The 26,679-nt window shown below is 45.8% G+C and overlaps 1 protein-coding gene across 1 annotated transcript in view; it reads left to right on the top strand.

The window, feature by feature from the left end:
* Positions 1-6,053: 6,053 nt before the first annotated feature.
* Positions 6,054-26,679, top strand: part of LOC139155632 (rho-related BTB domain-containing protein 1-like) — a 59,068-nt gene continuing 38,442 nt past the window's right edge. The window contains exon 1 of the mRNA XM_070730844.1: positions 6,054-6,267. The gene's annotated coding sequence lies outside the window, so the exon portion shown is untranslated. The remainder of the gene's footprint in view (positions 6,268-26,679) is intronic.

A 26,679-nucleotide genomic window follows, 5' to 3' on the forward strand; every position in this document is an offset into this window, starting at 1 on the left:
TGCGAGACCAGAACCTGAGTTTCCTTCTTTGCGGCACACCTGACCAGGTCTCGCGGCACACTAGTGTGCCACGGCACACTGGTTGAAAAACACTGGTCTAAGGGTAAAATTTTGGGGGTTAAATATATCTTCATTTTAGCTCTCAAAAGGGTTTTGTGGCTCCTGGTATTTTATTTTCCATAGGAAAGAGGTCCAAATGGTCCTTTGAGTGTTTAAGATTTCTGACCCCTGGTCTAGACAGACATTGTTTTACTTTTTAAGTTTTTTAAAAAGATTTTGCTGCACGAATCCCAGCAACCAGTTAGGTCCCACAGAGTGGGTCTTCTCCGGGTCCCGTCAACTAAACAATGTCGCTTGGCGGGACCGAGGGGAAGAGCCTTCTCTGTGGCGGCCCCGGCCCTCTCCCCCCAGAGATTAGAATTGCCCCCACCCTCCTTGCCTTTCGTAAGCTTCTTAAAACCCACCTCTGCCACCAGGCATGGGGGAACTGAGATTCTCTTTCCCCCCTAGGCCTTTACAATTTTATGCATGGTATGTCTGTATGTATGTTTGGGTTTTTAACTGTTTTAGTATTGGATTGTTATATGCTGTTTTTGTTATTGTTGTTAGCCGCCCCGAGTCTGCGGAGAGGGGCGGCATACAAATCCAATCAATAAATAAATTTGATTGAAATATTTAACACACATATACAAACTTCACAGATACATAATCATAATGTAAAAATAATAGAAGGAAAGTCAACAACAAAAACATAGAGAGAAAAAACCCACCCCAAATTAAAAAACAAACAAGAAATCATTTAAAAAAGGGGGGGGAAGATTTGGTTAAAAAGATTTGAAAGTTTAGAAAGAAACAGATTGTTTCTCTTGTTTTTAACTAGACAGACATTGTTTTAAATGTGGCACCAAGACTTTTTTTTAAAAAAAATTATTTTTATTGTTTTCATAAGTACATCTATCACATTTTGTTTATTCAGTTTACAGATCTTGTCCAACTTTTTTACCTGTTGCAATCGTTCTTAATTATGTTAGGTCTTGTTCTGGGTCCTATTCTTTTTAATATGTTTGTGAGTGACATAGGGGAAGGTCTGGTAGGGAAGGTTTGCCTATTTGCCGATGACTCTAAAGTGTGCAATAGGGTTGATATTCCTGGAGGCGTCTGTAATATGGCAAATGATTTAGCTTTACTAGATAAATGGTCAAAGCAATGGAAACTGCAGTTTAATGTTTCCAAATGTAAAATAATGCACTTGGAGAAAAGGAATCCTCAATCTGAGTATTGTATTGGCAGTTCAGTGTTGGCAAATACAGGTACTTCAAAAGAAAAGGATTTAGGGGTAATGATTTCTGACAGTCTCAAAATGGGTGAACAGTGCAGTCAGGCGGTAGGGAAAGCAAGTAGGATGCTTGGCTGCATAGCTAGAGGTATAACAAGCAGGAAGAGGGAGATTATGATCCCACTATATAGAATGCTGGTGAGACCACATTTGGAGTACTGTGTTCAGTTCTGGAGACCTCACCTACAAAAAGATATTGACAAAATTGAAGGGGTCCAAAGACGGGCTACAAGAATGGTGGAAGGTCTTAAGCATAAAACGTATCAGGAAAGACTTAATGAACTCAATCTGTATAGTCTGGAGGACAGAAGGAAAAGGGGGGACATGATCGAAACATTTAAATATATTAAAGGGTTAAATAAGGTCCAGGAGGGAAGTGTTTTTAATAGGAAAGTGAACACAAGAACAAGGGGACACAATCTGAAGTTAGTTGGGGGAAAGATCAAAAGCAACATGAGAAAATATTATTTTACTGAAAGAGTAGTAGATCCTTGGAACAAACTTCCAGCAGACGTGGTAGTTAAATCCACAGTAACTGAATTTAAACATGCCTGGGATAAACATATATCCATCCTAAGATAAAATACAGAAAATAGTATAAGGGCAGACTAGATGGACCATGAGGTCTTTTTCTGCCGTCAGACTTCTATGTTTCTATGTTTCTAATAGTATGCAATAAAGTACAGAATAAAACCATACAAAAGGCATTTGTTATTTACAGTTTGTACTGCAATTTTGTATCATATTATACAAGAAATTTCTTCTGAATCCATTCGTGCCAATTACACCACATATTTTTAACTTCATTAATTCTATTTCCCTTAAGTAAGTTTGTCATCTCGTCCATTTCTGCACATGAGTATATCTTGTCTATTATTAAGTTTGTATTAGGAGTCTGTTCATTTCTCCATGTTTGCGCTATCGCAATTCTAGTAGCTGTGTTTATATGTGTCAATAAGAAAAGTGTTTGCTTAGAATATGTTATTTTCCAAATTCCAAGAAGCATGCCTTTGGGTGAATATTCTATTTCTTCCTTTGTAATTTCCTTGAGCCAATTGTGAATGGTTTCCCAGATTTTTTGAATTTTAGAACAGGACCACCACATATGGAAAAAAGTGCCTTTTTCTTTTTTTACATTTCCAGCATATGTTTTGTAATGCTGGGTAAATCTTGGCTAATCTTGCCGGCGGTAAATACCTTCTGTATAGCAGCTTATAATAATTTTCTTCATATGCTGAGGATAAAGTAATTTTAGTTATTACATTCCATGTTTTTTCCCATTCTGCTATATGAATTTCTCTTTGTATATTTTTCTCCCAGGCTACCATAGTGTTTTTAATCACCTCTTTTTCTTTGTCTTGTTCTAATAGAATCTGATATAATTTGGTTATCTGTTTATCCTCACATCCTGTTAAAATATTATCCAGGGTTTGAGTAGAAATTGCTATGCCTGGTGTTTGTTTGTCCTTATTATATCTAGATTTTATTTGTGTGTATGTCCACCAGTCAATTTTATAGACTTTTGTACGTACTAATATTCTATGTGAATCTGCAACAACTGTTATGTTCTCCCTTAAATACGAACACCTGTGCAAAAGAAACACACCTCTAGGATAAATATAGCTGCATGTAAAAATGGAAATCATTTTGGAAAACTATGGTTCATCTCAGATGAGGGAGAAATCTGACATAGTTTAAGAAATATACCTCTGTTAAGCTACAAGGGCATCAAAATTAATAAGGAAGGCACCAAAGTTATTTTTTTAGTGTTTCTTGCCAGGTTGACCCTTGAAACTTTAAAAGTTGTGATCCCCCAACCTGGAAGGTCCTTTCCTGGTGTTTTGATTTTGAAGTCACTTCTTGAGAAACATTCTACTTCTTCAGGCAGTGTTAAGGACAACTGTCCAGAAGGGGTAGAAGAGAAAAGGAGGCACTTCTAGCCACCCAATGTTTGGTCTATAGTATGATAATTTATAGACATAAGATATTTTTGCTTCTTCAAATATTTGCACTAGCTGCTTTGAGAGGCACATTAGCAGAAAAATGCAAAAATATTCTAGGAAAAACCTCTCGTGCTAATTGCCTTTGGAGAAAATATTAGTAATACTATTAGTATATTTGCAGATGACGCAACAAATAAGACCAGGGTGCTCAAACAACTATCCCATGAACCCATAAAATAACATTACGAATCACTGATAAGAAGGATGAACAAATTCAAAACGACAAAAATTTAAACTCTAACTCAAGTTCAGAAACTCAAAATTTTCATTTGTACTGATAGTAAAGATCTTAAAAGCTGTAGAGTAATCGGGTCAACAGATACGTTGACACTATCTATGACATCTGATAAATGTACAGATACGAATTTACCTCTTCTTTTCTTTCTTCTTTCTTTTCTTTTTTATTTCTTCCCTTCTTTTACCCTCTTTTTCTTTTCTCTTCCTTTTTCTTTCCTTCTCCCTCTTTTTCTTTTTCTATCTGTCTGTCTGTCTGTCTGTCTGTCTGTCTGTCTGTCTGTCTGTCTGTCTGTCTGTCTGTCTATCTATCTATCTATCTATCTATCTATCTATCTATCTATCTATGATGATCTTGGCATATTCGGGTTTCTTCCCATGTGGGATTTGGAAATTTCTGGCGACGTTTCGACGAGGTCCCACTCGTCATCTTCAGGCTGGTGCTCCTGTCCTTGTTCTAAGGCGAACACTGCGAGACCTGAGCTGCCTTCCCTCTACAAATACTGGTGGCTGGGTGTGGTTTGATGGCTCAGCAATTGCCTGCTGTGTAGAAACTTCCTGGTGAGTCAGTGGGGTAACACCTGGGGTCGTTGATGTAACTGAGGTATGCTGATTAGTTAATGGTTGTGGATTAGATGTCTGGTAGGTGGGAGGTATCATCTGGAAACCAGCCCTCAAACGTATCCCAGCCATAGAAACTGAAACCAGACTCAGAACACACATTGCAAAACAATCAAGTAGCCTGCAAGCTCCAACTACTCAGGATATCACGCCTAATCTACAACCATTAACTAATCAGCATACCTCAGCTACATCAACGACCCCAGGTGTTACTCCACTGACTCACCAGGAAGTTTCTACACAGCAGGCAATTGCTGAGCCATCAAACCACACCCAGCCACCAATATTTATAGAAGGAAAGCAGCTCAGGTCTCGCTGTGTTCGCCCTAGAACAAGGACAGAAGCACCAGCCTGAAGATGACGAGTGGGACCTCGTCGAAACGTCACCAGAAATTTCCAAATCTTACATGGGAAGAAACTCGAATATACCAAGACCATCATACCTGTACCCGTGAAAATCTACGAAAACAACTCTCTATCTATCTATCTATCTATCTATCTATCCATCCATCCATCCATCCATCCATCCATCCATCCACCTACCTACCTACCTACCTATCATCTATCTATCTATCATCTATCTATCTATCTATCTATCTATCTATCTATCTATCTATCTACCTATTAATCTATCTATCTATCTATCTATCTATCTATCTATCTATCTATCTATCTATCTATCTATCTATCTACCTATCTATCTATCTACATATATAAGTGTGTATTTTGACTTATAACTGTATACTCAAAACTCATATGCATCCCCTCCCCTATTTATCTTCAACAAAGATTCTTGCTTATCAATAGAGACCAAGTGGAGAAAGAAGCCAGTTTAAAGTTTCTTGGTGTTATCATAAAAGAGGACCTGACCTGGGGCACTCATATTGCAGCACAATGGTCAAAAGAGCCCAGCAGAGATTATACTGCCTGAGACTTCTCAGGAAACAACAACTTAATTGAAAAACTTCCGGATGAAAACTACGGCTGCACCATAGAGAGTATTTGGACTTACATGGCATCTGTGTATCGTTTGCCAATTGCAAAGTGACAGATAGGACAGTGCTCCAGAGGGTCAATGACATTGACCAGAGGACAATTGATTGCCTCAAAATTCCTCTTTTTAAAAAAGCCTTAATGTTTTGGATTTTTTTGGGATTCCCCTCACCTCACCTTCTTCCTTCGTCAGCAACTGTCCTCCTCCTCTTCCTCCTCCTCCTCCCACCCAAATTTCGGGCTTTTATTTCTTTCCTAATGGGTTTGCACGCATTATTTGCTTTTACATTGATTCCTATGGGGGAAAAAATTGCTTCAACTTACAAACTTTTCTACTTAAGAACCTGGTCACGGAAGGAATTAAGTTCCTAAGTAGAGGTACCACTGTGTTTTAATATTAATATGTTGTTCTTTTTGGGTGTGAGCCGCCCAGAGTCCTTGGGGAGTTGTGCGGCATATAAATGGAACCAAGAAATAAATAATAAATAAATTCATTCATTCATACATTCATGGGGGGGAGGGGGGCTCCCCGAGAATTTCGCTTAATCAGTGATGATGTCACATGGGGGGAGGGAGGTCAACCAGGAGCTGGGAGACCTCCCTCCTACCTTGGTGTGGCCCAACCTGGTACCCAGATGTGCGGCCCGGCCCTTCAGCCAGAGCCTGGCGGGAGGGGCGCCTTCCAGGCCGCCGAAGCTTTTCAAGAACCAGCGCCACGCCCGGGCCTGCCGTCCGGCTGTCCGGCCTCTTTCGCCTCTATGAACCGCCAAGGCCGGGGTATAAATAGCGGCAGGAGGAGGAGGAGGAGGCGGAGGCGACGTCACCTCCAGAGTGAGCTGCTGCTCCGGAGAGTTGAGGCTGCCTGCGGGAAGGAGGGAGGAGGAGGAGAAGCTGGCCGCTGCGAGCGCTCGGGCTGCCGTTGCAGCTGCGGAAGAGAGTGGCTGGAAGGAGCGGCCGGGGCTCCTCGCCATGCAGCCTGACCGGCGGCAGAGCTGATCGGCTGCCTCCTCCTCCTCCTCGGCGCCCTGCGAGACCAGCGCGGCTTGACTGTGCTGCTTGGCCAGGATCGCTCGCTTGCCGGTAAGCGCCCACCGCGTGCTGCGCTCCCCCCTCCGATTCGTGGGGCTAGAAAGTTGGGGCGCTCGTCCCCGGTACCTTGGGCCAAGTGCGCCCTAGCTCTGCTCGTCCCTGGCCCTTTGGGCTCACTTGCAAAAGCACGGCGGGGATGGGAGAGAAGAGCTTGCGCAAGGGGTTGGACTAGATGACCTACCAGGTCCCAACTGAAAGGAAGGAAGGAAAGAGAGGAGGGAGGGGAGAGAGAGACGGATGGAGGAAGGAGGGAGGGAGGGAGGGAAGGAAGGAAGGAAAAGGGAGGGAGGGAGGGACGAAGAAAGAAAGAGGGAAAGAGAGAGGAACGGAAGGAAGGAAGGAAGAAAGAGAGAGAGGGGGAGCTCGGGAAAAAAGAAAGAGGGAGGGAAGAAAGAAAGAAAGACGGAGGGAAGGAGGGAAGGGAGGAAGGAAGAAAGAAAGAGAGGGAAGGAGAGAGGGAGGGAAGGAAGGAAGAGAGGGGGGAAAGAAAGAAAGAAAGAAAGAAAGAAAGAAAGAAAGAAAGAAAGACTCGGCGGGACCGGCGCGGGTGCTGAAAAGCCTCCTTTGCTTGCCGGCCCATCCAAACAGCAGCCAAATCCGGAGCTTTGGCGCTTCTGGGCGCTGCTTGGCTAAGGGACGGGACGCTCCGGCTGCGCCGTGGATGCTCCGCTCTCTTTTACGCAGGATGCTCCGAGCTGCGCGCTTTGCCCCGCCGCCGTACTTTCCCTGGAGCCAGAAAAAAAAACCTTTCGGGGGTCTCTCCGCGCGGGACTGGTCCGACAAGGCGGGCAGAAGCTTTTGCAGCGGGGGAGTTGGGGGCGCATCTGGTGCCGGTTACGCTGCGCCCTGCCCGGCGGCGGTGCCAGGACGGGCGTCCGTGACCGACAGGCGCTCCCGCGCTCTGTTTTCTGTTCCTGGATGTTCTGTTTGAACGGCAGCCAGACATGTACTGCTTGGAGGCTGGGGGCCTCTTGGGACGCTCGGAAAAAGCCGGAAGCCGCGGCTCTGGGTCGTTTGCTCGCTCGGGGGAAGGTTTGGATCCCAGCCAGCGAAGCCTTGGCGTAATTGCTCTGCCCATGGTTTGCAGGGCAGGGCATATCTGGCTTGGCTCCTTTGAATCCCAAAGAAGGATGGTTTGCTTTGCTTAGCCTGGCTTTCCTTTCTTTAAAACTTTCCTGTCTTTGTTGGTCCAAGGAGCAAAACTCTTCTACATGTGTGTCCTTTGGGTGAACTCCAAAAAGGAACTTATTTTAAACCTTATTTAGAATGGGATGGAATAGCACAGCACAGCACAGAATAGAATAGAATAAAAAGAAAATATGGAATGGAATAGAATGGAATAGAAAATATGGAATGGAATAAATAGAATAGAATAGAACAGAATAGAATAGGAAAGAATAGAAAAGAAAAGAAAATATGGAATGGAATGGAATGGAATGAAATAGAATAGAATATATGGGATGGAACAGAACAGAATAGGAAATAAAATAAAATAAAATAATAAAATAAAATAAAATAAAATAAAATAATAAAATAAAATAAAATAAAATAAAATATGGAATGGAATGGAATAGAATTTTATTGGCCAAGTGTGATTGGATGCTCAACGAATTTGTCTTTGGTGCACGTGCTCTCAGTGTACATTTCCTCTCCTATGCCGTTTAATCTGCAACAGCAGAATCAGTTAACAGTTTTACAACTACTAGTAGCTACGGGGAGCCTCCCCCCCTTGGAAAACTCTGATGTCTTACCAGTTATTGGGGGTTCTTGAATTAGAAGACCCTGTTCCTTGCACAGCCCTTAACCCTGCCAGGTCCCTTTACCAGGAGGCTGTGAGCAGCAAACAGCCACCTTAACTGGGTCAAAAGCATCGATTGTGGACCTCTGGGCTTTAGGAAATGCCAACTCTGTCATGATGCCCAGGAAAGACTTCAAGGCATTACTAGCCTTTTCCCATTGGCAGCGAGAATGGACAAGCCCCACCTACTTCTGCCTCGCTGGCCAATCAGTATCTGGAACATGTTCCAATCAATAACGGAGAGGGTTTTTTTCCCCAGTCATGGGTACTTATATATCGAAGGGGTCAGGCGGCTGATTGTAAGTCTTCCTAATGTCTTTTGTGAAGAAATCTGTTTATTGCACCTTTCCCCCCTGATTATTAGAGGAAAGTTAAAACTAAACAGACAGGAGATTAATTTAGCCAGAACCAGGGCGATGCCTGGATGATCAGCTTGTGTCTGGCCCTTTGCCAACTTTGGCTGATCTTGGACAACTAAGCAGAGCTTGACCTGGTGAATTCTTGGCTCAGGGTCTCGGGGAATAGCTGAGGGCAGGAAGACAGACAAGGCACACCTCTTACAATTTGTTGCCAAGAGAATCACGCACAGTCGTACACACTCAGCAAATCTGGGTCAGAGGAATTCTGGGAGTTGAAGCCCACAAGTCTTAGAGTTGCCAAGGTTGGAGACTCTTGCTCTAAGGAAGAAGAGTTGTGTGTGCTTTCTATTTAAAATATTTTTTATTAATTTTCCACTTTTAAAAAAGAAAACGCAATAGTAAGTATAGAAGAAAATCAAAGAACATCAAATTAATAGTTGCATATACAGATATTAGCATTCTATTAGCATTCTCACCCTGGGGGGAGAATCATTGACCTCCTCAGAGAGGGTTCGCAACTTGGGCGTCCTCCTCGATCCACAGCTCACATTAGAGAAACATCTTTCACCTCTGGCGAGGGGGGCGTTTGCCCAGGTTCACCTGATGTACCAGTTGCGGCCCTACTTGGACCGGGAGTCACTGCTCACAGTCACTCATGCCCTCATCACCTCGAGGCTCAACTACTGTAATGCTCTCTACATGGGGCTACCTTTGAAAAGTGTTCGGAAACTCCAGATCGTGCAGAATGCAGCTGCGAGAGTTATCATGGGCTTTCCTAAATACGCCCATGTCACACCAACACTCCGCAGTCTGCATTGGTTGCCGATCAGTTTCCGGTCACAATTCAAAGTGTTGGTTATGACCTATAAAGCCCTCCAAGGCACCGGACCAGAATACCTCCGGGACCGCCTTCTGCCACACGAATCCCAGCGACCAGTTAGGTCCCACAGAGTGGGCCTTCTCCAGGTCCCGTCAACTAAACAATGTCATTTGGCGGGACCCAGGGGAAGAGCCTTCTCTGTGGCGGCCCCAACCCTTTGGAACCAACTCCCCCCAGATATCAGAGTTGCCCCCACCCTCCTAGCCTTCCGTAAGCTCCTTAAAACCCACCTCTGCCGCCAGGCATGGGGGAACTGAGATACTCTTTCCCCCTAGGCTTATAAAATTTATGCATGGTATGCTAGTATGTATGATTGGTTTCTAATTTGGGGTTTTAAATTAACTTAAATATTAGATTTGTTTACATTGTATTATTATTGCTGTGAGCCGCCCTGAGTCTGCGGAGAGGGGCGGCATACAAATCTGATAAATAAATAAATAAATAAATAAATAAATAAATAAATAAATAAAATATTTTTATTAATTTTCCACTTTTAAAAAAGAAAAATGCAATACTAAGTACAGAAGAAAACCAAAGAACATCAAATTAATAGTTGTATATACAGATATTAGCATTATATTAGCATTAAAGTAACTATATTTATATTATATTAATTATACACCAGAATAATTTGTCTCAAGTACTGTATATAAATTAGTACATGCTTTTTCCATTAACAAATTAATTTCATATATACAGTAATTCAATGATTTATCATGCAGGCTATATTAACTCCCCCCCCCCCAAATAAAATTGTAAAGTCTAGATTTTATTTTATATTATTTATTTTATTGATTACAGTATTTAAAAAAGTAAAAATAATAAAATTAACATTATTAAAACAACTATAAAGTTGTGTGGGCTTTCATATCTGTAGCATATCCCTGGACGCTAGAGTATTTGTCTAAGCCTGTGGCCATTGACCCCCATGGAAGAATGAGCTGTTTTAAGAATGTTTACGTTGGATGGTGGAGCCCGTTCATATGGGAGAGGAACTATTTACAACAGGGATCAAATACACACTCAGACCAATGAGGAAGAGAGGATGTTGGTGGGGCTGATAAAGAAATCCTAAAACACAGTTTTGTAGGACATTTCCTTCTTCAATGGCAACTTTGGGGCCATTTTTTTTCAAACTTTTTTTTCAAAGTCTACACATTGGTAAAAAGAATCCAAATGCTAAATACATACTTGGTAAAACTGAACTAACAGCAGACCCTCACTCAGTCAAAGACCTTGGAGTTCCAATGACCTAGGTGTTAGAGTCCACTGTAACAGCATTGCCAAAAAGGCTTTAAGAATTGTAAACCTAATCTTATTTGTAGTTTCTTCTCTAGAAACACTGATTTATTAACCAGAGCATACAAAACATTTGTCAGACCTATTCTAGAATATAGTTCACCTGTGTGGAATCCACACTGCATATCAGATATTAATACAATCGAAGGAGTCCAGAAATACTTCAAAAGAAGAGTCCTTCACTCCTCCTCACGTAACAAATTACCCTACTCCTCTAGACTTCAAATACTAAATCTAGAAAATTTACAACTACCTTGTCTCCGAACTGATTTAACTGTTGTTCATAAAATCATACATCATAATGTACTCCCTGTCAGTGATTACTTCACCTTTAACAACAACAACACAAGAGCACGTAATAGATACAAACTGAATGTAAATCGCTCCAAACTAGACTGCAGAAAATACGATTTCAGCAATAGAGTGGTCACCCCCTGGAACTCATTACCTGACTCTGTTGTTGCTTCCCCCAACCCCAAAATCTTCAACCTTACATTATCTACAATTGACCTCTCCCCTTTTCTAAGAGGTCTGTAAGGGGTGTGCATAAGTCCACTTATGTGCCTAATGTCCCTGTCCTACTGTCTTATTATCCTTTCTATTACTACGTTCTACTTATGTTATGTTGTGTTATGTTCATATGTACTATAATACTATACTTGTTTGACAAATAAATAAATAAGTAAATAAGTAAATAAGTAAGTAAGTAAGTAAGTAAGTAAGTAAGTAAGTAAGTAAGTAAGTAAGTAAGTAAGTAAGTAAATAAGTAAATAAGTAAATAAGTAAATAAGTAAATAAGTAAATAAGTAAATAAGTAAATAAGTAAATAAGTAAATAAGTAAATAAGTAAATAAGTAAATAAGTAAATAAGTAAATAAGTAAATAAGTAAATAAGATAAGTAAACACATAAGTATCCATGGGTAGGGTGGAAGGTTGCAGGAGGGGCCATTAAACAGAACTTACTTTGAGGGGGTAAATTCACCCCCCCTTCTCACTAGCCATAAACATTGCATTCTCTGCATCTATGTCCTGTGGCCACCCCAAATATCCCAAAGGGGACAAAGCCAACAATTTTTCTTCTGCTTTCTGATTTGGGGTTTGGAGTTTTTGATCATTTAGCCTTTCAGAATTGAGCCAGGTTTTTTTTCCAAAATAAGCAAAACACACTTTAAAAAGCTATGTGCTGTTAACGTAACCCATAAAGCAGAGGTCCCCAACCGCCGGTCCGCGGACCGGGACCGGGCCGTTGGGGGTTTTCAGCCGGTCCGCGGCGGCGCTGCCCTCCCGGCAGAGAACATTATGCAGGACGGGGTGGGGCGTCGGGCGGTGACGCAGCCCTCCACACTTCTCCACAGGGCAGGAAGAATCAGGAGGCTCCTTTGGCGGCTGGGGGCTGCCTGGCTTTGTGATTTTGGCTGGGGGGGGAGTTAGGAAGGTCCTAATTCTCTCCCCAGCCAAAAATTCAAAGCCTATCTGTTGGATACGGGCGATGAGTGGGACAGAGCGGCGCGGAAGCCTCTTGCAGCAGCTGCCACAGCCACCGGCTTCGGCGCCGTTCGTCCCGCCCATCGCCCGTATCCAGCAGAAGCTGCTGCCCGAGTGCTCTTGGCCGGCGGGATTCAAAGTGCTGGGGTGGGGGTGTCCTGACAGCCCCCCCACCCCAGTGCTTCGCCTCCCGCTGGGACACCCCCCACCCCAGCACTTTAAATCCCGCCGGCCAAGAGCACTCGGGCAGCAGCTTCTGCTGGATACGGGCGATGGGCGGGACGAACGGCGCCGAAGCCGGTGGCTGTGGCAGCTGCTGCAAGAGGCTTCGGCACCGCTCGTCCCGCTCATCGCCCGTATCCAACAGATAGGCTTTGAATTTTTGGCTGGGGGGGAGAAGTAGGACCTTCCTAATTCCCACCCCCAGCCAAAATCACAAAGCCAGGCAGCCCCCAGCCGCCAAAGGAGCCTCCTGATTCTCCCCGCCCTGTGGAGAAGTGTGGAGGGCTGCGTCACTAAGCTCCACCCCTCCATAACCCCACCCCCATATGACCAAAGCCCCCCCCCCCACCGGGCCGTGGAAAACTCGTCTAACTTAAAGCCGGTCCCTGGTGCTAAAAAGGTTGGGGACCTCTGCCATAAAGGGTTCAAATATTTTTGCCCTACAGTGATCCCTCGAGTTTCGCGATCTCGATGTTCGCTAAACGCTATATCGCGAGTTTTCAACCCGGAAGTAAACTCCACCATCTGCGCATGCGTGCCCTTCCACGCATGCGTGGATGGTGGAGTTTCCCCGCCGGGCAGAGGCTTCCCTGGGTCTTCCCCCACTTGCCCCGGTAAGACAGCGGCGGTGCGAGCAACGGGGCGGGCGGGCGGCACGCGCGCGGGAAACCCCTGCTCCGCTTCCCAGCTGAGAAGCGGAGCTAGGGTGTCCCCAAGCGCGCGCGCTTCGGGATACCCCCGGCTCCGCTTCTCAGCTGGGAAGCGGAGCTGGCAATGGCGGGCGAAGGGCGGGCGGCGGTGGAAGTAAAAACACCATCTGCGCATGCGCAGATGGTGTTTTTACTTCCGCACCGCTACTTCGCGAAAAATCGATCATCGCGAGGGGTCCTGGAACGGAACCCTCGCGATGATCGAGGGATCACTGTACACAATATGGTGACCTCATCAGATGCCAAGCCATGGGATTTGGATGGGAGCATGTTTCTAACCTAGATTTAGGTCACACGAAGGAAATATGGGTCACCCTAATATTGGAATGGGGGGGGCAGCATTTATTTATTTATACGTTCTTTTGGCTGCTTTTCATCAGATGATCTCAAAATAGAGATTAAAATTCCAGCTGATTGAAATTGAGGAAAAAGAATGAAAGCGCAGTGACAATAGTTACTAGTTTCACAATTTCAGATATTCAATCAGAGAACTGAACAAAACATCCTATCTTTGACTATCCCACTAGATCGGGGGTAGGCAAAGTTGGCTCTTCTATGACATGTGGACTTCAACTCCCAGAATTCCTGAACCAGCATGATTGGCTCAGAAATTTTAGGAGTTGAAGTCCACAAGTCATAGAAGAGCCAACTTTGCCCACCCCTGCACTAGATAATCTGGTAATTTGGTAATCTTGCAAGTTTTGACCCTTAAAAAAAACCTGTTTAATGCAATTGTGCTGGGTCTGTGGGTGTTGCTTAGGGTTTTAAGAGGTATTAGTTTTTCCACTAGTGTTGTGTTACCTTTCATGTACCTTTGAGCATTTTAAGTATTTCATGCGCTTTTAAGTATTGGTAACTGTTCTGTCTAAGTGAGAAAACCCCAGGAAATAAGTTCACACACACAAACAGCCGGAAAGGTATAAGACAGCAATATATTGGTAAAAAAATGTTCAAAGCATAAAAATGGTTAAAAGTAAAAGGCACATTATCAAAAAAAAAAACCCAACAACAGTCCATAGCTAATGACGTTTTCAAGCCGGGGTCCAGAGCTCATTAAATGTGTCTCTTTGAAAGATCTATTAATCACTCAAAACTCACAGCATTTTAACAGAAGTCCTGGATGAGCTGATTGTGGAGATTTAAAGCCGCCTTGAAGCAAACATGATCTTTGAAGCTAGAGTCCACACCTTGTCATTTATTTATTTATTTATTTATTTATTCAATTTTTATGCCGCCCCTCTCCTTAGACTCAGGGCGGCTTACAAGATGTTAGCAATAGCACTTTTTAACAGAGCCAGCCTATTGCCCCCACAATCCGGGTCCTCATTTTACCCACCTCGGAAAGATGGAAGGCTGAGTTAACCTTGAGCCAGTGATGAGATTTGAACCGCTGACCTTCAGATCTATAGTCAGCTTCAGTGGCCTGCAGTACAGCACTCTACCTGCTGCACCACCCCAGCTCTGTCATTGCTGGAACATTGTCGTTCGCACTACCTCCTCACAAGATCTCCCTTTATATAGCCACAAGGCGTGGCCAAGTATTCCATAGAGCTACTCACACCCAAATATCTTTCTTCTCAGATAATCCTGCCTGGCCATAAACCTGCACACCCTAGCATCTATAAGTGACTCTTCAACATCTCCTGAGTCACTCAATACCACCTCTGGAGGTGCCACAGTTTCTGGTTGGCTTTCAGACTCTAAATCCACATCCTCTTCACTCTCAGACTTGGGTGCCAAGTACACTGGCCTAGGGTCCCGTCAACTAAACAATGTCGCTTGGCAGGACCCAGGAGAAGAGCCTTCTCTGTGGCGGCCCTGGCCCTCTGGAACCAACTCCCCCCAGAGATTCGAATTGCCCCCACCCTCCTTGCCTTTCGTAAGCTTCTTAAAACCCAGGCATGGGGGAACTGAGATACTCTTTCTCCCTAGGCCTTTACAATTTTATGCATGGTATGTCTTTCTGTATGTATGTTTGGTTTTTATATTAATGGGTTTTTAACTGTTTTAATATTGGATTGTTATATGCTGTTTTTATTACTGTTGTTAGCCGCCCCGAGTCTACGGAGAGGGGCGGCATACAAATCCAATTAAATAAATAAATAAATAAATAAATAAATAAATAAATCCATCCATCCATCCATCCATCCATCCATCCATCTATATCTATCTATTATCTGTTCTGTCTGGGTCCCCCCAGAAGCCAACACCAACCAAAAAGAGTAGCCAGACACACTGGTAAAAAGCAAAGGCAGTTTATATAATTCAAAGCAAACACAGGTAACAAAAACTGTTCTTACAGACAGTAACACTCTGAAGCTTCACAGAGGTTTCACGAAGGCCAGGCAATAAAACAGGATTCTTGCTGGCAATAACAACACTGGAGATAATAAAACCCACGCCTCCCCCAAGTCTTCCAGACTTCTAGGCCACAAGCCAAGATCAGAGACGCCGAGAATCGAAGCAAGGTCACAGGACTCCCAGTTGATAACGCTCCACAAGACTGTAAGGGTGGGCCTGCCTTTTCAACCCTGCTGAGGAGAACCACACCCAAACCCAGCTGTTGCCAATTCAGGGATGTAAATACCTTCCTAATTGGTGCCGTCTTTGAGCTGCACGTCGCTGCCTCATGTCTATTATAGCCTGTGCGTCTTCATCCAATGAGTCCAGGCTACTCGCTGGGGAGAGTCCCCCCCGGGGGTCTCAGGCTGCTCCCCCTCCTCCTCTTCCTGACATTCCTCTCCCCCATCTGCCTGGTCCTCCCCCTCCTGTTCACTGTCCTCCTCCTCTGGGCATGGATCCGGCAGAGATCCAGCCGGTCCCTGAGGAGCCTCAGGCTGAATCACAACATTATCTATGCCAGTGATGGTGAACCTTTTTTCCCTCGGGTGCCAAAAGAGCATCCGTGTGGGCTATCATGCATGCGCAAGTGCCCACTCCCATAATTCAATGCCTTGGAGGGCAAAACAGTTTTTCCCGCCCTCAAGAGGCTCTCTGAAGGCTGGAAATGGCCTGTTTCCCAACTTCTGGTGGGCCCAGTAGGGTCGTGTTTTGCCCTCCCCAGACTCCAAAGGCTTCCCTGGAGCTGGGGGATGGTAAAAATGCCCTCCTCCATCCCCCCAGAAGCTCTCTGGAAGCCAGAAATGCACTTCCAGAGCCTCTGCAAGCCAAAAATCAGGTGGCCAGCACATACATGCACATTGGAGCTGAGCTAGGGCAATGGCTCTTGTGCCAGCAGATATAGCTCCGCGTGTTGCCTGTGGCATCCGTGCCATAGGTTCTCCATCACTGATCTATGCATTGCTTGTTCAGAAATGCAAAGATGCATCTGAAAAGGATCCAAAGAGGCATCCATATGATTTCCCATCGTTCTCCTTCAATCTGCTTATTCTGCCATCCAAACTGCTACTTTTCTGAAGTTTTTTTTTTATTGCTTGAAGCGAGTAACCTTATCCTTTCTGGCAAAGATACACAATCTTTTGGCCTGGTGAATTTTTTTTTTTTAAAGGCTCTGCCTTTGAATGTAGTTATTCTTCCCAATGTCATTTATTTATTTACTTCCCGGAATGCTTTCTGCAGGAGGGGAATCCTGAAATATTTTATGCATTTGGGCTGCATCCAGGCTGCCTGTTTTCACAACCGATGCTGCGATTGCACAGCACAAATGCATAATGATTAACCCCATTTTGCCGCCTTTTGCCAGTTGTCGTTCTGCACAGCAAGACTTGACTTACGACCAGTTTCTATTGCTAAGTAAGGTGAGTTATTAAATGAATCACACCCAAATTTTTTTTGGGGGGGGCGGTCACATTGTTAAGGGTCACACTGCAATTTTTATTTTTATTTTTTAAATATTATTTATTTGGTTTTTTTCCAAATACAGTGGTACCTCAAGATACGAACCCCTCGTCTTACGAACAACTCGTGATACGAACCCGGGGTTCAGAAAAAAATTGCCTCTTCTTACGAACGTTTTTCGAGTTACGAACGCCAAACCCGAACTTCCGGGTTCGGCGTTCGGAGGCTCCTGGGAAGCCGCCCAGCTGTTTTAAAAGGTGACCGCCGGGCTGGGAAGCTTCCCAGGATCCCCTGGAACCCCGAACCCGGAAGTTTGGCAAAGGTTCGGGGTTCAGGGGGGTGCTGGGAAGCCCCCCAGCCCAGCGATCACCTTTTAAAATAGCCGCACGGCTTTCTAGGAGCCTCCCGAAGCCGAACGCGGAAGTTCGGGTTTGGCGTTCAGCTGCGGGAGGCTCCTGGAAAGCCGCCCGGCTGTTTTAAAAAGTGACAGCCGGGCTGGGGGGCTTCCCAGCACCCCCCCGAACCCCGAACTTTTGCCGAACTTCCGGGTTCGGGGTTCGGGGGGTGCTGGGAAGCCCCCCAGCCCGGCGGTCACCTTTTAAAATAGCCGCGCGGCTTTCTAGGACAGTGATTTTCAACCTTTTTTGAGCCGCGGCACACTTTTTACATTTACAAAATCCTGCGGCACACCACCAACCAAAATGACACAAATCTAATAAATAAATAAATAAATAAATAAATAAATAAATACATACATATATACATACATACATACATACATACATAACCCCCTCATATATATAATCCCATGTAACATCCCCTTATAAATACAGTCAATCATCAATCATCCCTCCTGAAATTTATACCACTGTCTCATTTATGGGTACTTCTCCTGTCTTTCCCCCTTTTCTCTCTCATGTTTCTCATTTCTCTCTCTTCCTCCCTTTTTCCCTCATTCCTTCTCCCTTTCACTTCTCCTCTTTTTCCATCCCTGTCTCTCTCCCCCCCTTATGTGTGTGTATGTATACACACTCCAACCATTTCCAAAACCAGGTGAGGGCTGGGGTTTAATTCTCTTTTATTCTTTTCAAAAACAGGTGAGGGTTGGGGTTTTTTTCTTATTATTTGGGTGCTTTTTACCATATGCTTCAAGAATCACCTCTCTCTCTCTCTTGTTTCTCTCTCCTCTCATTCTCTGCCTCAATCATTTTCTCATTTCTCCTCCCCTTTTTGTTCTCATTTCTCTCTCTCTTTCCTTTCCTCTTCCTGTCTCTCTTGCTTTCTTTTTTTCTCTCTCTCTCTCTCTTGCTTTCTTTCAGTATCTCTTGCTATCTCTCTTTTTCTCTCTTGCTTTTCTTCTCTCGTGCTTTTTCTTGTTCTTTCTCTCTCTCTGTTGCTCTCTCTCATTCTCTTATTTTCTCTCTCTCTTTTCTTTCTCTCTCTCTTAGTCTCTCTCTCTCTTGTTCTCTCTTATTTTCTTTCTCTCTCTTTCATGCTTTCTCTCTCTTGTTCTTTCTCACACTCTCTCTCTCTGTTGCTCTCTCTCGTTCTCTGTCTTCCTTTCTTCTCTGTGGAGGCCAGTGAAGGTTTCCCTTAGCTTGAATGTTCCGAGCAAGCAGCCCCTTTACTGACAGCCCGGGACGGGACTGTGAAAGGGGTGGGCGTTCCCACAGCGCTTGGAGCGGCTAGCGGCCGGATCGCCAGTGCCGCTGCAGCCACCGCTGTGGAAGAAGCCGCACCCCAAAAAATCCGGAGAGAAGGAAGGATCGGGCGGGCGGGGACAGCCACAAGTGGAAGCCTCAGCCCTGGAGCCCCCTTGCGCCCATGGCTTCTCGTCGATGTCTCTGCCTGCCCGATCCGCTGGAGTGCTAATAGCAGCGGCGGGCAGGAGCCCCCCCCCGCTATTCCCGCCGCCGCCACCGCTATTAGCACTCCTGCGGATCGGGCAGGCAGAGGCATCGACGAGAAGCCATGGGCGCGAGGGGGCTCCAGGGCTGAGGCTTCCACTTGCAGGAGCCCCCCCCCCCGCCGTTTTCTCTTCATGGCGCAAAGCCACACAGTCCCGGACTCCCAGATTGCTCGCCCCAAGGCAGGAGGCGAGTGGGCGGGCAATGGGGCAGGGCGGAGAAGCCAGGGGCGCGTTTGGCCGGAGGCACCGTGGGGAGGCAGGGGCAGGGAGGTGCGGCAGTAGGAGTAAAGGGAGCCGCGGCTGCCCCTGCCTCCCCACGGTGCCTCCGGCCAAACGCGCCCCTGGCTTCTCCCCCCTGCCCCATTGCCCGCCTGATCCGCCCACTCTCCTCCGCCGCCTCTCGCCGCGGCACACCTGATGGTGTGTCGCGGCACACCAGTGTGCCACGGCACACCGGTTGGGAAACGCTGTTCTAGGAGCCTCCCGAAGCCGAACACGGAAGTTCGGGTTTGGCGTTCGGCTGCGGGAGGCTCCTGGAAAGACGCCCGGCTGTTTTAAAAGGTGACAGCCAGGCTGGGGGGCTTCCCAGCACCCCCCCGAACACCGAAATTTTGCTGAACTTCCGGGTTCGGGGTTCGGGGGGTGCTGGGAAGCCCCCCAGCCCGGCGGTCACCTTTTAAAATAGCCGCACGGCTTTCTAGGAGCCTCCCGAAGCCGAACGTGGAAGTTCGAGATTGGCGTTCAGCTGCGGGAGGCTCCTGGAAAGCCGCCCGGCTGTTTTAAAAGGTGACAGCCGGGCTGGGGGGCTTCCCAGCACCCCCCCGAACACCGAAATTTTGCTGAACTTCCGGGTTCGGGGTTCGGGGGGGTGCTGGGAAGCCCCCCAGCCCGGCGGTCACCTTTTAAAATAGCTGCACGGCTTTCTAGGAGCCTCCCGAAGCCGAACGCGGAAGTTCGGGTTTGGCGTTCGGCTGCGGGAGGCTCCTGGAAAGACGCCCGGCTGTTTTAAAAGGTGACAGCCAGGCTGGGGGCTTCCCAGCACCCCCCCGAACCCCGAACCCGGAAGTTTGGCAAAAGTTCAGGGTTCGGGGGGGTGCTGGGAAGCCCCCCAGCCTGGCAGTCACCTTTTAAAATAGCCGCGCGGCTTTCTAGGAGCCTCCCGAAGCCGAACGCGGAAGTTCGGGTTTGGCATTCGGATGCGGGAGGCTCCTGGAAAGCCACCCGGCTGTTTTAAAAGGTGACAGCCGGGCTGGGGGGCTTCCCAGCACCTCCCAACCCCGAACCTGGAAGTTCGGGGTTCGGGAGGTTGCTGGGAATCCCCCCAGCCCGGGTGTGAAATGCCTCTCGTAGCAGCTGCTACGAGCGGCATTTCACCTTCCCTCCCAGGCAAAAAGATGCCGGGGAGAGGGGCATGCCTTCTGCCTGGGAAGTCCGGCCCCATCATCCCAGAATGCTGGCCTTTTTGCAAGGGAGGGAAAGTGAAATGCCGCTCGTAGCAGCTGCTAGAGCCGTCGGCATTTCACCTTCCCTCCCAGGCAAAAAGAAGCCGCGCTGCTGCTCCAGTCGCCCGGTCCTCTCCTGCCTCCCGCGCCGATGTTCCCCACTGCGTCAGGGGCCGTCAGCCACGAATCGGATGCACCCTCACCGCTACCGCTGCCGCCGCACCCACTGCCCGCCCCATCCTCACTGGAGGTCTAGCCGGAGCCGGAGCCAGATCCACTCGGCCGCGCCTCCTTGCCCGCCGCCCAGCCGCCCAGGATGCTGACCTGCTACCTCACGGCGCGCCCGCCGACAGCCCGATCCTGCGCCTTCTGCTTCCCCCCCCAGCCAAAAATACAAAGGCGGTCTGCCGCTCCCGCGGAGCAATGGGAAGCTGAAGCCGCCGGCGGTTTCAGCCTCCCTTTGCTCCACGCTGCTCCGCCCTGCCTGTCTTTGTGTTTTTGGCTGGGGAGGGGAGCAGGAGGACCTTCCTGACTCCCTCCCCCCAGCACTTCACCCAGGACAACAGGCAGGATGAAGCAGCGTGGGGCAAAGGGAGGCTCAAGCCTCCTTTGGTGGTGGCGGCCGGCTTCCCGGTTTCTGAGTTTTGGGCTTGCACGCATTAATTGCTTTTCCATTGATTCCTATGGGAAACAATGTTTCATCTTACGAGCTTTTCACCTTACGAACCTCCTCCCGGCACCAATTAAGTTCGTATCTTGAGGTACCACTGTATAACATACAAAAAAGAAAAAACCTACATAAAAACATACACATACAACATTTGGGAAATGAAAGTTTCCCCAGTTTTTAGGTGTTTGGTCAGAGAATTTTGCTTCTTTCACATAGTATTAATTTTTCAATTCTTTTATTCGACGAGTTGCTTTGCGTAGATTTTTATTTATTTTTTGATGCTCTTTTCTTTAGCCAATCGTAAAATTTTGCCCATGTTTTTTCACACTGCAATTTTTAAAGTGAATCACATGGTCATTAAGACTGAACTTTAAAAAAAAATCCACCAGGCCAAAAGATTGTGTGCCTTTGCAAGAACTGAAAAAATTACTCCTTTCAAGTTATGAAAAAGTCGACTTTGATTGTCACAAGCTGAATGGGATGGGAATGTACCCAAATGGTGATCATGGGACCCCCAGGATGTGACAGCCATTGTGAATACAGGTTGTTTGCCATGCTCCCAAGTTTTGATTATTTGACCGTAGGATATTGCGGCCATCATAAGTGCAACAACTAGTTGTTAATCACATTTTGAATGACGTTGTCATTTCAGTGATTAAACCAGAGGTCTTCAAACTTGGCAACTTTAAGACTTGTGGACAGGGATGGGCCACGCCTCGGAACACCGGAACTGCCATTCTGGCAGCAGAAATGGAGTGTGTAGCCTCGCTCCATTGTCGTTGGGCATGCACGCGCCATGCACACACAAAAAGTGCAATTCTGGCGATTCTGGTGGGGCTTTTTGCATGTGGCCTGCTTTCAGCTTTCCCGCGCCGCAGCGGTGTGGGAGAGAATAAAACAGGCCATGCAGCTGGAGCTCAGGCCGTGCACAATGGCCCATCTTCTTGGCAGGAGAGCAGTGCACTCAAGGTAAGGCCGGTGGCCAGACGGCAGCAGGGTGGAACAGGCGAGCGGACGGGAGCAAAGCGGGCGAGCGGACGGGATGAGAGGTGAGGTAAAGCGGGCAAGCAAACGGGAGCAAAGCAGGCGAGCAGACAGGATGAGCGGAGCAGGCGGGTTGCTCGTGGCAGAGCTGCCATGAGCGGTGCAGCGTGGCGAGCAGCAGCTGTGTAGTTATTTGCCAATTTCCGGGGTTTTTTTGCTTCCATGCATGTGCGGAAGCAACCCCCCCCCCGGAAATCACTCTTATGCGCATCCTCGCACAAGATTCCATGTGCAGAAGCCAAATCCTGTGCCAGGCATGTGCACATGTCCTCGCACGTGATTCCATGCTCCCGGCGCATTCTGGTAGCACCAGGAATGGTGGCCCGCCATTACTTGCAGACTACAACTCCCAGAATTCTGCAGCCAGCATAGCTGGAGCATAGAATTCTGGGAGTTGAAGTCCATAAGTCTTAAAGTTGCCATGCTTGGGGACTCCTGCATTAAACAAATGATAGTAAGTCAATGACTATATGTTGTTGTTGTTGTTGTTGTTGTTATTGTTATCATCATTATTAATAATAATAATATTATTATTATTAATATTAATTAGATTTGTATGCCGCCTTTCTCCGAAAACTCAGGGCAGCTCTAAATGCTGGTTTCTAAATGCTGTCTCTAAATGCTGTCTCATAAAGATAGGAGTTATAGTCTTACGGGAAGAAGACCCTCGCCTGAAATATTCCCTCCCTGCTCCTCCTGGGTGGGCTTGCTCTCCATTCTCTGGTGAGATTATGTGGCTTTGTGACAAAGAAGGCTGTTGATTGAATTAACCCATCCATTGGTTCAGCCTTATTTCTCCTCTTTGTTGTTCTGTCGGGCTCTCAGGTACAAATTTCAGACACACACACGTTTGAAAATTCAAAACAATGTTCTTTGTAATGAAAATTCACTTAAACCAAGCCCTCTTTTGGTATAGCAAAGAGCACTCATCTCCAAACAAACTGGTAATTTGTACAAGACCCTTATCAGTTCTGCGATACTTAGCTTGCAGCTGTGAGGCAATTCACAGTCCTTCTTCTTTCACAAAGTGAAACACACTTTGCTCTGGTTTAGTTTCAAAGCGGGGGAAAATCAGCACACAAAAAGTCAAAGTCAGTAAAGCAGTCACGAAACACAACCATCAGATAATCCTCCACAATGGCCAAACCCACAGGCTGCTCTTTATAGCAGCCTTACTAATGACCACAGCCCCACCCAACCACAGGTGGCCTCATTTTCTTTGATAACAATCTCTCAGTTGTTGTTGCCTATGCATCGCTCTCCGCATGTGTGGCTGTATCATTAACTCTTGTTCTGAATCCAAGGAGGAGCTAGATAATTGATCTCCTTCTGAGCTGTCTGCCACACTCTCCTCCTCCCTGTCACTCATGTCTTCTTGGTCAGAGGAGCCTTCATCAGCAGATTCCACCGGGGGCAAAACAGGCCTGCAGCATGTGGATGTCTCCCCCACATCCACAGTCCTTGGGGCAGGAGCAGGGCCAGAGCTAACCACAACATTTGTGGTGACTTACTTATCATTGCCTTTTCTCTCTCCGGTGAAACCCTGCATGAACTGTACAGGCATAAAGAATGCAATAAAAAGATGTAAGCCTAATCATTGAAAAAAATCTATAGATGCACAGAAATGAACGAAATGACAAACGCAATCAAAGGCACAAGGAATAAAGAAACCAAAGAGACCTGGCATAAATGGCACGAATAAATCCGCAATTAAAAACAAAACGTATCATTACAGAGTATCGGTGTACATAGAAATAAAACTAAATATCTGGCAATAGTAATAGGAATAAACGAAATAATTATTTAAGACTAAAAACTATTCTCTATCGAATCAAATTATTCATGCTCATTATTATATTATGTTTTACTCTTTATTAATGCATTAGAATGTATATAGTCTAACTCAGGGGTCTCCAACCTTGGCCATTTTAAGATTTGTGGACTTCAACTCCCAGAATTCTTCGGCCAGCTTGCTGGCTGAGGGACTCTGGGAGTTGAAGTCCACAAGTCTTAAAGTGGCCAAGGTTGGAGACCCCTGGTCTAACTGAATACATAGTGCGATGAATTGTAATTTCAAAATGTAGTAGATACAGGTTATGATCTGTTTAAGAACATATATGAAAACCTTTTCTTTTTTAAAACCAATAAATAAATCGAAGGGGAAAAAAGATGTACAGTGTTCCCTCGATTTTCCCGGGTTCGAACTTTGCGGAACGTCTATACCACGGTTTTTCAAAAATATTAATTAAAAAATACTTCGTGGTTTTTTCCCCTATACTACGGTTTTCCCCGCCCGATGACGTCATATGTCTTTGTCAAACTTTCGTCCGCCTTTAAAAAACATTTTTTTAAAAATAAACTTTAATAAATAAACATGGTGAGTAATGATCTAAATGGTTGCTAAGGGAATGGGAAATGGTAATTTAGGGGTTTAAAGTGTTAAGGGAAGGATTGGGATACTGTTCATAGCCAAAAATAGTGTATTTACTTCCACATCTCTACTTCGTGGAAATTCGACTTTTGCGGGCAGTCTCGGAACGCATCCCCCGCAAAAATCGAGGGAACACTGTATTGTCCAGAAAAAGAGAAACAGGGAGGGAGAGAGGGAGATGGTATTAACCAGGCACACCAGAGAATGTGTTGCCTGGTTCTGCATTGGATGTCTGGCTCCTTGTTAGACTTTTAATCAGAAAGTCAGCTCCTTTGAGAATTAAAAATAGAAAACCCGGAGATAAATATACATTCTGCTGGTGTGAATGCAGATTCTGCTTGGGCATATGGCTATTAATCATGAGCTTTTTTCCTATACATCACTGAATGCTATATCAGTTTTCTAGGGAAACGTGAGGAGCTAAATGCATTATACTTTCATAATATGTTCCAAAATAAATTCAAGTTAAGGACAAAAACAAAAAAAGAGCCATCCAAGCAAAAGAGATTTTTGGGGTTGGGAGTAAGTTAAAGCCTTCGTTGAATTATTGCATTTGACTGTGGTTGCACCCCTCTTACTTTCAAATCATAGTTTGCATGTTCCATTGGCTGACATCAGCCAAAAAGTTTATGTAATTTTAAAGGCCAATTTACTGTGCCTTTGAAATTAAGGTGACCGAATATTGCATGAGAAAGAAACATAACTGTAAAAGGCTGATGAGCCAGGGTGGCGCAGCAGGTAGAGTGCAGTACTGCAGGCCACTGAAGCTGACTTGTAGATCTGAAGGTCAGCGGTTCAAATCTCATCACCGGCTCAAGGTTGACTCAGCCTTCCATCCTTCCGAGGTGGGTAAAATGAGGACCCGGATTGTGGGGGCAATAGCCTAGCTCTGTTAAAAAAGTGCTATTGCCAACATGTTATAAGCCACCCTGAGTCTAAGGAGAAGGGCGGCATAAAAACCAACCAACCAACCAATCAGCAAGCAAGCAAGCAAGCAAGCAAGCAAGCAAGCAAGCAAGCAAGCAAGCAAGCAAGCAAGCAAGCAAGCAAGCAAGCAAGCAAGCAAGCAAGCAAACAAACAAACAAACAAACAAAAAACAAACAACTGGGAGCTCAAAGGATAACTACTCTCTGTCAAAAGGGATGAATTATTTTTTATTTTCTTTGTGAGGATCTCTAGGGTTCACATTTTGGGGCAGGATAGCCCCAAATACCCCATCCTGGTTTCTCTGTCTCACATTAGTGTGCAAGTTTCACTCGCTTGAAAACAACAACAACAGGTGTGCAAAATATGATTTGAAAATAAGCGGTGTGCAACCACAGTCAAATGCAATAATTCAACGAAGGCTTTAACTTACCCCACCACCCCGAGAGAAAATGAAAGCCAAGAAGGTGCGAAAATACCAGTGCCCTTCAACGATCGGTGTATAATATAAAACAAGCTTAGTTTTGTGGTGTTGCCATTGTGACATGTATAGTCCCTCGTTTATGAGAGTTGATAACCGTGTCTGGATCATGCAATCATTCTTATGGCCAGTTTCTAAAGTCTAAACCATCAAATATTAATGCCACCCAACTACGCCCTGGTCAGACCACATCTGGAGTACTGCATCCAGTTCTGGTCACCACACTTCAAAAGAGACATTGAAACTCTGGAGAAGGTGCAGAAAAGAGCAACCAAAACAATTAGGGGACTTGAAACCAAGACTTACGAAGAGAGATTGCGGGAACTGGGCATGGATAGCCTAGAGAAAAGGAGGGCCAGAGCAGACATGATAGCTGTATATAGGTATATGAGGGGTTGCCACAGAGAGGAGGGGGCCACTCTATTCTCCAGGGCACCAGAGGGCTGGATGAGGAACAACGGCTGGAAGCTGACCAAGGAGAGATTCAACCTAGAAGTAAGGAAGAACTTCCTGACGGTCAGAGCGATCAACCAGTGGAACAACCTGCCTGCGGAGGTTGTGAACTCCCCAACTCTGGACACTGTCAAGAGAAGATTGGACTGCCATTTGGCTGGGGTGCTTTAGGATTCTGCAGAGAGGGGTGGCATACAAATCTAAATAATAAATAAATGAATGAATGAATGAATGAATGAATGAATAAATAAATAAATTCCTGCTCAGGCAGGGGGTTGGACTTGATGATCTGCATGGTCCCTTTCAACTCCAACAATAAATAAATAGATAGATAGATAGATAGATAGATAGATAGATAGATAGATAGATAGATAGATAGATAAATGAATGGACAGAGATTTCAGGGGGTCATAAGGCCCAGTTGCATCAGCCTCTTAGCTCCCCGAGGAAACGATGCCTACCGTTTCTGTCCTAATGTCTTCTTTTGTTTATTTTT

Source organism: Erythrolamprus reginae, unplaced genomic scaffold, assembly GCF_031021105.1.
Source record: "Erythrolamprus reginae isolate rEryReg1 unplaced genomic scaffold, rEryReg1.hap1 H_36, whole genome shotgun sequence".
Lineage (NCBI taxonomy): Eukaryota > Metazoa > Chordata > Lepidosauria > Squamata > Dipsadidae > Erythrolamprus > Erythrolamprus reginae.